This window comes from Artemia sp. Qi Xiang Cuo, chromosome 19 (assembly GCF_049724085.1).
Source record: "Artemia sp. Qi Xiang Cuo chromosome 19, ASM4972408v1, whole genome shotgun sequence".
NCBI lineage: Eukaryota > Metazoa > Arthropoda > Branchiopoda > Anostraca > Artemiidae > Artemia > Artemia sp. Qi Xiang Cuo.
In genome coordinates, this window is record NC_142812.1 from 19,020,490 (window position 1) to 19,029,769 (window position 9,280).

The 9,280-nt window shown below is 34.5% G+C and overlaps 1 protein-coding gene across 2 annotated transcripts in view; it reads right to left on the minus strand.

Annotated features, from left to right (window-relative positions):
• CkIIalpha (casein kinase II subunit alpha) overlaps nt 1–4,368 on the minus strand; it is a 45,567-nt gene extending 41,199 nt beyond the window's left edge. Inside the window, exon 1 of one of the 2 annotated variants that reach the window (XM_089105516.1) lies at nt 4,288–4,368. The gene's annotated coding sequence lies outside the window, so the exon portion shown is untranslated. Of the gene's footprint in view, nt 1–4,251 lie in introns of both variants that reach the window. The other variant, XM_089105515.1, reaches the window with a different exon arrangement.
• Between the last annotated feature and the right edge of the window lie 4,912 nt (nt 4,369–9,280).

A 9,280-nucleotide genomic window follows, 5' to 3' on the forward strand; every position in this document is an offset into this window, starting at 1 on the left:
ATGTTTTAAAGCATTTTCACAAATCTTATGGTCTTTCTTTTTGGACTAAGTAACCACTACAGAAGTAAAGTTCTAGTTTAGGAGCTTTATTAATCTTGCAAAGTGGCTGAGTTAGGTGAGTGAAAGTCTCAGGAATTCATCCAGGGCCTTAATGATCACCTAGGAAAATATTCTAAAGATATATCTTTGGAAGATATTCCAAAGATATTCAGATTGGCAAATGTATTAATGAAGTGATAAAAAAAACAAGATTAATTTAATTTGGTACTTATTACCAACCAGAAAACATGGAATAAGTGATGTTTTGTTAATGCTAATGAAATAAACAAAATAGGATGAAAATATAAGCTTATGATTAAATTTGGGCTATATATTTGAACATTAGGGGGGGGAGGGCATAGCATATATTAGATACATAACCTAGCCTAGGTACCTTTTTTGCCTCTTCAATCCCAAAAACTAAAGTTTAAATATTTTTCACACAGTGAGCAGTACCTCACAAGGCAGTGGAAACCTGTTTTTCATTAGGATTTTATTAGATTCTAGGGTAAATTTCTAGGTGACCCTATAATTTATGTAGGATGAAAGTGAAAACATCATTTGATGCCTTTTTTTATGCTCTTTCATAATTCAATAATTGCTTCTGTTGCAAATTGCATCCTGAGCCCTTAAAGGGGCCCCAAAGATATATTATATGAATTACAAAAGAGCATAAAAAAAGCATCAAATAATGTTTTCACTTTCATCCTAGCTAGATTATATGGCCCACTGCAAATTTACCATGAACTCTGCCCCTCACCCCCCTAATATGAAAATATATACCCTGAATTGTTGACAGCAAAGTTTCAAATTGCAAAATTCAGCACTATTTTTGTTGATGGCATTCAAAAACTTGAAATGGTAGGAAAACAGTTTCAATTGAAAATCAAGTATTTTGCATGTTACATTGTAACTTCTTTATGTGATTACAAAAGTGAAATACCTTTGGGGCCCTTTAAGGGCTCAAGATGCAATTTGCACCAGAAGCAATTATTGTATTATGAAAGAGCATAAAAAAAGACATCAAATGGTGTTTTCACTTTCATCCTAGCTAAATTATAGGGCCACCTAGAGATATACCAATTCTAGATATGGTTCTTTGTTTTCTGGAGTCTTAATAAGTACCTTTAATTTTGTGTATTTTTTTCCCCTGTTTTCATTTTTTAGGAAATGGAGACAATTATATTTCAAAGCTGTAATACTGTGATCTGTGCTTTAGAATACTGTTGTGTGTAAGCTCAATGATGTATTGGCTGATTTTTTACTCATGTTCCTTATTTTCAAACTTGGCACTTGTTAAGCATAACTGCACATGGAGGCCTTTATAATTACAAATGGACTTCTTGGCCAGATGTGTAATTTGATAAGATTCAGGGGAGCAACTGTCCCCCCCGACCCCAATTTGCCCCCCCCCCACTAAAATTTAGTTTCTTCAAAGTCTTGTCAAAACTAAGATAACCCTGCATAATCAAAGCATCTAAAGAAAGGTGTCAGTTTTCTTTAGTAAGCCTACATTTATGGTACTATACAGCCTATTTTTCAGTTTTCATTGTCATTTTCACTTGATTTGGGAAAATAGGCTCCAACTTTGCCCTCCCCTCCCCCTAGGATTTTGACAAAATTATGCCACTTTTCTTGATTTCCTAGTTTTCTTTTAGATGTAGCCTAGGCCTATATGGTTTTGTAGATCTATATGGTTTCTACTTATCCAATTTAAAGAAACATATTTCATTTTCAATGTAGGCCTATATCTTCTACTTAAATAAGACACAAGAATTGTTCAGTCATACCTTTGCTCAATCCCAATTGAAAATGTTTATGTATTCTATTTGGTAAAATTCTACTGTAGCTACTTTTGGCTATAATGGAAAAGGGTTTGATTAGGAAAATGAAATTTTTAGGGATGTCTGTACAGGCTGAAGTATGTCCCAGGAAGGTGTTTTGAAATACCTACCTCTACTCTTTCTCTCTCTCTCTAGAGGGTCCTGACCTTTGATGACCTTTAAAAATCTGCGTGTTATAAAAGTGGAACCTTGCAAAATAGATCTTCTGCTTAAACCTCTATGCTTTAGGTAATAAACACATCAACAAAAATCATACCAAAGCCCATGATGATTATAATAGCATTTTGATATGGCCATTTTGGGAGGAGGGAGTAACTATTTAGTTTAAAATTAGTTTACGAGTAGAAAAATGCTTCACTACAGATAAGGCTATTGTGTTTTTCTGAATTTTCTGAGGGAGGAGGGGGTAACTCTTTAGTTTCTGAACTATTATGTTTAATTTGTCTATTTAGTTTAAGAAATTACAGAGTCTGTAAACAGAATTGTTTACAGACTCACAACTTTGCTCAATCCTATTAATAAGGTTTTAAATATATGCAAATACATTTCCTAAATTTTGAAAAAAAAATATTGATATTGCTCAAAATTCACCCCAAACTGCTTAGAGAATCTTCTTGTCTGCCTAGTTGGATATATATCAGAAACACTAAGCTACATTATTATCCAACTAGGTAGATATTCTTATTGTGCCTAAGAGAAACAACTTATCTGGCTAGTTTGATATTAACCCAAAACTGCTTAGAACAACTTCTTATCTACCTATTTGGATATATATCCCAAACACTGTGCTATGTTATTATCCAACTAGGTAGATATTCTCTATATTGCATAGACAGTCAAATATTCAGCTAGGTAGGTAAAGGTGTAAGTCTTAAAAATGTTATTATCTGTCTACCATGATATTTTATAGGTCAATATATACAAAATCATATTATTGAGTTTCAAATAAATTGAATACCACCATTCGATGCCTTTTTTTTAAGCTGATTAAAATTATAATAAGAATTTCTATTGGAAATTAATTTCAGCCCCCCCCTCTCGATCGGATATACCAAACCCGGAATCGACATTTATAGGGGGGGGGGGCGGTAATTAGATTCCGACATAAATGCTTGATATATTCTTTATAAGCATAAAAAAAGGAATTAAATTGTTTATTAACTTTAGTCCTAACAAAAAAATATGATTTGGTAGAGGCTATATTGACCGTTTTATATTGATACTAAGTGTAGTTGGATATTATTTTTACATTCTATAGAATGTAATTTTTTTTTAAGAATATCCATTGAGCACCTTCCTGGTAAACTTCATTTCTGACAAAAATCATTATTAGGCTATATTTGAAAAGAGCATAAAAAAGGCATCAAGTGGTATGTTTACTTTATTTGTAAGTCAATAATATGATTTGGTAAAAATTTAGGTAAAATTCTACTTTAGCTACTTATGACTATCTTAGAAAGGGGTTAGGTTAGGAAAATGAATCTTTCAGGGATGGGTCTACAGGCTAAAGTATGTCCGGGGAAAGTATTTTGATGTACCTACCTCCACTCCTCCCTCTAGAGGGTCCTGACCTTTGATGACCTTTAAAAATATGTGAGTTATAGAAGTGAAACCTTGCAAAATAGATCTTCTGCTTAAAAGAAGCATAACAAAATTGTTTTCAGCTTCACAACTTTACTCAATCACAATTTATAAGGTTTTAAAGATGTGCAAATACATTTCCTAAACTTTGGAAATAAAACATTGATATGGCTGAAAATTCTGCTCAAATAACTGAAATTGCATTTTCAGAGCTAAAGCCAGAGAAAAAGAAACTGATAACTGAAAATTAAGGTAAAATGTTGTTTTGTCAAAATTTCAATGGGTATAGACCTGTTATGTAGGTAAATTTCAGGACCCTCTAGAAGGAGAAGGAGTGGAAGTAGGTACTTCAAAATACCATCCCGGGACATACTTTGGCCTGTAGACCCATCCCTGATGGGTTATCCCTGATAACCCATCCCTGGTTAGACTGGAAAACTTTTGTTTTCCTAGTCTAACCCCATTCCAAGATAGTCAAAAGTAGCTAAAGTAGAATTTTACCAAAATTTACCCATACTTTAGCCTATAGACCCATCCCTGAAAGTTTCATTTGCCTAACCTAGCCTAACCCCTTTCCAAGATAGCCAAAAGTAGCTAAGTAGAATTTTACCATTTTAACTTCTGTTTTCAGGGAAAATGAAACCCTGATTTGCTTTAATATTCAATAGAAATAAGAGGAATTGAATTTCAATATCAGGCCTATATTAAAGGATATAGGCTATAGAACCTCCTCGAAGATAGCCTAGGCAATCAATAGCTTATTTTTTTTTAACTTTCTATAGTTTACCAATTATTGAGTTGTGCAATTCACTGCATTTCTTACAAATTTTGGTAAGATTATGTGAAAAAGTCCAATAATTTCTCCCTATATTTTTTTCTTTTTAGCAGCGTGCACTCTGTTTACATTCCATGTCAAAATGGCAGAAAAATAAAATAAGAATCTAGATGGCGGAAGTAGCTTATATGGGTAAAGGTAGTTTACACCACTAAAAGTTTTCACACCCAAGGACGGATGATAATCATTTTGAAATGATCAAATGACATTATTTTTAACAATTCTGAAAAATGGTTATGCCAGCTTTACCCCTCATTGAGACTATCTGTCTTGGATTTACTCCAATTAACTATGGCTGTCAAGTTTTTCATCACAGTCTATCAAGATTTATTTTAATTTTTCATTGCTAGTACAGAGTATATACTACAGAGTAATAACTACTAGGAGAGAGATTTTTCCCTCCTAAAATAACAGAGGAAAACATATTTACTCTCCCTCTTCGAAAACTGGAAGTGGAATTTTTTTTTTTTTATTTGAAAAAATCAGGTACTTTGCCGTCAAAACAAAAAATAAAAAGCTATCTCTCGTCATAGGAATTAATGTTGCATATTCTGACCGAAAACTGGTGTTAAGGCTAATACCACTGGCAAAGTATCTCAAAATAAAGGATATTAGACATTTCTGAGCTGATGAAACCAATGTTGCGATTTCCATGTAAGATTTAGTATCTTATGAAAAAATGCACTGTGAAAGGGACTTTTTATAGCAAGGCCACAGTCTTTGAGTTTATAATCGAATATGCTCTCATAAAAATTTCATCAATCCCGGGTTCTATATGTCGAGGCCTTGAATTAAAATGGATCAGGAATTAGTGGCCATTTTTCTTTGATAACCTTCAAATATTCTTTGATCATTGGTTCGACTTGATTCGACGCAATCCTGTGACAGTAGTTTTGGCGTGAAGCAGTAGCAATGGTGCATCATTTTTCACTGCTACTGATACTACTACTACTATTACTACTGTTACTGTTGAACTGTCAAACTGGCTTATCTGCAATATCTCAAGAATAGGTAAGGCTAATGAGTTGAAAATTTCATCTAGGTGTTAGGTGCTGAGGGGGTGCTAAGCCAAATTACACAGTCTCTGCTCATTCAGGGGCTGTAATATTTCAAAACTGTTAAGTGGATTAGATTTTAACTTTCAGACAATGTTGAAGGGTGTGTTTCACTAAATCAAAAGACATTATATGAATCCAGGTTGTTAAGTTTAAATTTTTCCACAATTCACCTAGCAAATGCTTGGTCAGAGTCACAAATGAAAGAGTTTAAAGGGTCAGAAATAAAGTAGGCACAGTGAAGTTTTTGATATATACTCATTTTCAATTCCATTCTCATTCTTTTGTAATATTTTGAATATTCTTGCAGGAGGGTTCTTTCGAGTATATTATCTAAAAATTGCTGTTGAATTAAAATCTTACTTCAAGAACCATAGTAGTAAGGCCAGAGTGGATCCCGGTCCTACATTCAATCCTACATTGACGCCTACAAGAATAAGCGTGTAGTTTAACCGGTACATTGGGTTACCAGGGCCAGTCACCTATTGCTACAAACGATACTTGCCCTACCAGACGCGTTTTCTAATGTGACACTCATTTTTTTGTGTGTCAATCGGTTAGGGAGAGCTGGCGGTTAGTCCATATGATGACTTGATTAGTCGGTTTTTTTAAAAAACTTGGCAAGCTATAATGTACTCAAGCAAAAACCCTATATAATGTTCATACACTGCATTCCAATTTTCATTATGTTTTAACACAAAATAAAAATCTGGAATCTGGAAAATGAAAAAATAAGTATTTAAACAAAATGTACGATGCTGCTAATTAAAGAATAGTAGGCTACACTCAGAATTGTTTGCATGAGGGTTCAGTTAAAGAGGTCTCACTTGCACGAGGGTTCAGATGCATGGGGGTTCACTTGCTTAGGGTTCAGTTGCACGGGGATTCAGTTACAATGGAACCGACACAAAAACAATGGGGCACACATAAAAGCCAAATGAATGACATTGCGACTTGACCTAGCTTTACCTCTCCGATGTGGTCTGTATAATACACATCTGGGGAGGGGAGAATGGAGGTAAGTATTTAGTTTAAAAAATGCTAGGAGGACTTGAGTTTTGTGGGTAGGGTGAAAAATGGTACTTATTCAATATCCTGGTAAACATTATACCTCATTCTTTTATTCCTTCTTGTCTCGTGACTGGAGAGCTAAACTGTAGCTTTGGTAACAATTTTTAAACAATCAAGAATGATAATGAAACTTGTGGTTGATGATTAAGACATGGATTTGTCTAATTCTCGTCAGAAAACCAAATCATATTCAAATATTTTCTTGGGGAGAAAATTTTAAGTTTTTGTATTAATTTGAATTTTAGCTCACATTTAACAAACTTAGTCGTAGTTAAGTGAAAGTGTTTTTTCTGAACTTTCTGAGGGGGAGGGGGTAACTATTTAGTTTAAGAAATTAGTTTACGAGTAGAAAAATGCTTCACTACAGATAAGGCTATTGTGTTTTTTTTTATGAACTTTGTGAGGGAGGTGGGTGGGTGTAAGTATTTAGTTTAATAAATTAGTTTACGAGTATAAAAATTCTTCACTACAGATAAGGCTATTGTGTTTTTCTGAACTTTCTGAGAGAGGGGGGGGGAAACTTTTATTTTAAAAATTAGTTTACGAGTAGAAAAATGCTTCACTACAGATAAGGCTATTGTGTTTTTCTGAACTTTCAGAGGGAGGAGGGGGTAACTATTTAGTTTAAAAAATAAGTTTACGAGTAGAAAAATGCTTCACTACAGATAAGGCTATTGTGTTTTTCTGAACTTTCTGAGGGGGGATGGCGATGGTAACTAGTTAGTTTAATAAATTAGTTTACTAGTAGAAAAATGATTCACTACATATCAGGCTATTGTGTTTTTCTTAACATGTGTGTTTTTGTTCTGAACTTTCTGTGGGAGGAGGGTGTAAATATTTATTTTAAAAAATTAGTTTACGAGTAGAAAAATGTTTCACTACAGATAAGGCTATTGTGTTTTTCTGAACTTTCTGAGGGGGGCGGGGGTAACTATTTAGTTTAAGAAATTAGTTTACGAGTAGAAAAATGCTTCACTACAGATAAGGCTATTGTGTTTTTCTGAACTTTCTGAGAGAGGTGGGGGTAAATTTTTAGTTTAAAAATTAGTTTACGAGTAGAAAAATGCTTCACTACAGATAAGGCTATTGTGTTTTTTTTTCTGAACTTTCTGAGGGAGGAGGGGGTAACTATTTAGTTTAAGAAATTAGTTTACGAGTAGAAAAATGCTTCACTACAGATAAGGCTTTTGTGTTTTTTTTCTGAACTTTCTGAGGGAGGTGGGTGGGGGTAAGTATTTAGTTTAAGAAATTAGTTTACGAGTAGAAAAATGCTTCACTACAGATAAGGCTATTGTGTTTTTCTGAACTTTCTGAGAGAGGTGGGGGGTAAATTTTTAGTTTAAAAATTAGTTTACGAGTAGAAAAATGCGTCACTACAGATAAGGCTATTGTGTTTTTCTGAACTTTCTGAGGGCGGAGGGGGTAACTATTTAGTTTAATGAAATTATTTTACGAGTAGAAAAATGTTTCACTACAGATAAGGCTATTGTGTTTTTCTGAACTTTCTGAGGGAGGAGGGGGTAACTATTTAGTTTAAAAATTAGTTTACGAGTAGAAAAATGCTTCACTACAGATAAGGCTATTGTGTTTTTTTTTTATGAACTTTCTAAGGGAGGTGGGTGGGGGTAACTATTTAGTTTAAGAAATTAGTTTAAGAGTAGAAAAATACTTCACTATAGATAAGGCTATTGTGTTTTTTTTTCTTCTGAACTTTCTGAGGGAGGAGGGCGGGGGTAACTATTTAGTTTAAGAAATTAGTTTACGAGTAGAAAAATGCTTCACTACAGATAAGGCTATTTTGTTTTTTTTTTCTTCTGACCTTTCTGCGGGAGGAGAGCGGGCGTAAGGATTTATTTTAAGAATTTAGTGTAATAGTATAAAAAGGCGTCAAGACACAGACGTACTTTGTTGTATTATTAACTCTCTGAGGGAGGAGGGCGGTGGTAACTTTATAGTTTAAGAAATTATTTTAATATAATAAAATTGCTTCAATAAATAAAAGTCTATTGTGTTTTTATGAAATTGTGTGTTTTTTTTCTGATCTTTCTGAGGGAGGAGGGGGTAACTTTTTAGTTTAAAATTAGTTTACGAGTAGAAAAATGTTTCACTACAGATAAGGCTATTGTGTTTTTCTGAACTTTCTGAGGGAGGAGGGGGTAACTCTTTAGTTTAAAAATTAGTTTACGAGTAGAAAAATGCGGGTCTTAGTCCACCAGCCTGAATGGTGGAAATCCACTAGCTCAGTATTGGGGTCTTAGTCAAGCAGCCTGAATGGTGGAAATCTACTAGCTCATAATTGGGGTCTCAGTCCACCAGACTGCAGTGTTGAACGTCACTAGCAAAATCGTGGGGTCTCACTCGACCTGCCCGAATGGTTGAAATCCACGAGCTCAGAAATGGGGTCTTAGTCCACCAGCCTGAATTGTTGAAATTCACTAGCTCAGAATTGGGGTCTTAGTCAGTTTTCAGATTGGAGCGTTGGGGTCCGACTATCTGGGATTTATTTGTCAAGACCTGAATGCTAAGCAATGGATATGAGCTCGATTGGGACCCCATTTTGAAAATGGAAAACAAAAACAAAAAATATATTGTTGGTATGTTTGTAGAGCATGGCATGGTTACCGCTAGGGCAACAGTCTAACCGTTGACGATTTTAAGTATCCGTGAATAAGTTCTAAGGCGAGAGTGGAAGTTGGGACAAGTTTTTGGAGGTGCCCACCTCACCTGCCCAGAGTCTCAGGCAAGTGACCCTAAATTTGAAAAAGTGAAAATTGGCTCAGATTTTCTAAACTGAGCTGAGACAATGAATAGATACTATTGGGAAAGTGATTGGAGACGCTGGGCATCCGTGAACA